Below are 3,154 nucleotides of genomic sequence, written 5' to 3'. Positions count from 1 at the left end.
TGTTATTTGGCCTCTTCCATGCTATTGAGCCATTCTGTTTCATTGTTGTATGGTTAGCAATGGATTTGATACTAATGTTCACTCTTGGACCATCATTTAGAAGCACCAAAGCTTATTTTCAAGTCACTTGGTTGTTGTTAAGAAGGAGGGAGTCTGGGATGATTTGAATCTACTCTAGAGTCACAGAGATTTTCTTCTATGATTTCTTCTAGAAGTTGTATAGTTTTAGCCTTTTAATTTAGATACATTTAGAGATTTAGAGTTGATATTTGTATAATGATGTGAAGGAAGGGTTAATGTCCCCTCTTTCTCCCATGCAAATACCCTGATGTTCCAGTATCATTTCTTGAAATAATTTCCCTTTTTAAATTTAATTTCTTTTGTACTTTTCTTGAAAATCATCTGAAAATATATAATCGGGTCTTTTCCTGAATTCTGCTCTGTTCCTTTGCCAGTGCCTGTCCTTATGCTAATACCATGTTGTCTTGATTAGTGTAGCTCTCTAATAACTCTTGAAATCAAATTATATAAATCCTTTCCCTCTCATTTTTTTCATACTTTCTTTGTCTATTCTAGGTTATTTACATTTCTATAGAAATGTGTAATTCTTTTGTCAATTTCTACATTGAAAAATATCTGCCAGAATTTTTATTGTGATTAAATTGAATCTGTAGATCAATTTGAGGAGAACTGATGTCTTAACCACATTGAGTGTTCAATTTGTTAAATATGGCATGCCCTCCATTTATTAGATTTTCAATATTTTTCTCAGCAGTATTTGCAGTTTTAGTATAAAGACTCAACATCTTTTTTAGTTAACTCCAACTATTTTGTCTTGAAAATTCCATACTTCAAATATTACATCAGTACAAACTTTACTGCTTTTATTACAGACTAATACTGATTTATCAGATATATAGCAATGCAAACTCCAATTAAAAGTCCTGATATTGTATTAACATATTTGGATATGAATGCAGTACAATAGAATTTTTAAATAAGTCTTTTTTTCTAACAAAATGTATTAGTAAAATTAGGTAGAAATATCTGAATATATCGAAGAATCCATAAATTGACCACAATAAATAATGATAAGAAATTATTGATAGAACAGTGGCATCAGGTCATTTGTTCCTTTAACTTTATAGTTTTTAACAAGATTTATCTGTAAAAACAATTATTTTTCTCAACCGAAAAAGCAATTGAAATAAATACAACTCAATAGTAAAGTAAATATTTTCTCTTTTCCTTTTAAAAATATTAAACTGTTTGATGATATTTCACTTGCTTCCTTTGGTTTCCATTTGTAGTATTTAAGGAGTTTTAAACTGGATGTATTTGCATTTCTAAGCTTCCAAACTTCACATAATGCAGTTGTCATTTTAAAATCAATTATTATACTTCTATCGCTCACATATACTTGTCTGTTATTTTCTCACTTAGTTAAATTTAGGGGTACCCACTCTTAAGACTTTTGAATGAAAACCACTAACCTTTTCTCTTGGCTTTCTTTATTTTTTCCCCTTTATTTCAGGCAGGCAATTGAAAAGCATAGTAGTTAGGAGAAGGGAAATTTCACATCATCACATGGTTCATTAAATAGCTAACATTTTAGCTCTATGTATGAAACAAAAGGTTTTTGAAATAACTTAATTGTATAGACCAAATAAAATTTATACAGTATAATCACCATAAAGGCAAATTTTACACATAGAAATAGCAGCATATACACACAAACATACATAAATACACACATGACCACCACAAACACAACCACCATTTTTTTTTTTTTTTGGTAAATGTAAATGCAATTCAATATTCTAGATGTTTAATCATTTCAAAGAGTAAGGTTACCCCAAATTGGATTTAATTCTACTTATCTTAGGATGCAAGTTTTGAAGAAATGGAATAAGCCAAAGTTAGCAGCTTGCCACTGTTTCATCTCTTAACCAGACTGTGGACTTAGCTCTACATGTCTGACCTTTTGTCTCATACGTTACATCTGCAATTAACGTGGTTCAGTGCACCTCTTGTCAGTAGCTGTTAATGAGATTTAAAGCCATCTTTAAAACCAGCTTAAAAAACATTAGTGTTATTTGATGGCATTTTTCTCTCTGCTTTAGTATTATGCGTATTAAAGGAACACACAAATTGGTGTTCGGCACAGATGTCCATCAAGCATCTGATATATTACTCCTGTTAAATTTTAGTATAATTTCATAGATTTGTGTAAAGTTTCCTTAGACTAGGAATATTCTCTTTATAACTGTTATTTCTGTTTGTTTTTTGATCTTTGCCTCAGTCTTATTCACAACACTTAGAGATAGGTTGACCCATATTGAGTGTCAAGATCATTTCAAACTATTCCTAAGCCAAAAATCGTGGTAATTACAAAACTAGACACTCTGGCAAATACTTTGAATTTTCAGGATCTTTAATGTGTTAACATATTTGTAGTTCACCAAAATCAATAAAGCATATTATATTGTACAACTTATAAAGTATGATGCATATGTAATTTGTAGAAATTATAAATACCCTTTGACTATATAAAAAATCTTATAAGAAAAGAAAAAATATTTATTCAATACATATATTCCAGACATTAGGTAAATATAAAAAATATATACAATTTTTTTCTCATCATATTGGCAAACAGAATGCAAAGGAAAAATTCTCTCATTCAATTTTAATGGGAGCATAATTGGGTATAAAGATTTTAGGATTGAATTTTTAAAATATGAGCTTTGCGCAGTGGCAGTATCGTAGCCAATGAGGTTTATCCGAGGCGCGATTATTGCTAATTGCATTTTTAAAATATGTATGAGAAAACTAGAAGGTTTTAATAATCTCTCAATCATATACTCCTCTTCAAGTATACATACTAAATAAATAATCAAGTTGAAACAAAAGACTTATGTACATGTAGTATATTATGATGTTGTTTTAAATAACAAAATATTAGAAATTACCGTGTTGTCATAATTATATAAGACTGTACATATATAACAGGCACTATTTCATAGTCGGGAAAATATGGTTCAATATTTAAAAAATAATGAGAATAAATGCTTAAATATTAGAAAGCAAGAAGAAACCAATTCAAAACTATAAATTCAGAAAAATGAGTATGCTTGGAGACATGTTAGATAGC

The 3,154-nt window shown here is 29.3% G+C and overlaps 1 non-coding gene across 1 annotated transcript; it reads left to right on the top strand.

The window, feature by feature from the left end:
* The first annotated feature begins 2,743 nt into the window (after positions 1–2,743).
* LOC118009747 lies at positions 2,744–2,879 on the top strand. The gene has a single exon (XR_004679020.1). It is a non-coding gene; the product is annotated as a U4 spliceosomal RNA (small nuclear RNA).
* Positions 2,880–3,154: the final 275 nt, after the last annotated feature.

Source organism: Mirounga leonina, unplaced genomic scaffold (genome assembly GCF_011800145.1).
Source record: "Mirounga leonina isolate KUSES-001 unplaced genomic scaffold, KU_Mleo_1.0 Mir_127, whole genome shotgun sequence".
Classification (NCBI taxonomy): domain Eukaryota; kingdom Metazoa; phylum Chordata; class Mammalia; order Carnivora; family Phocidae; genus Mirounga; species Mirounga leonina.
The sequence above is the reverse complement of the archived record's forward strand: the minus strand, read 5'-3'. Positions and strand labels throughout refer to the sequence as shown.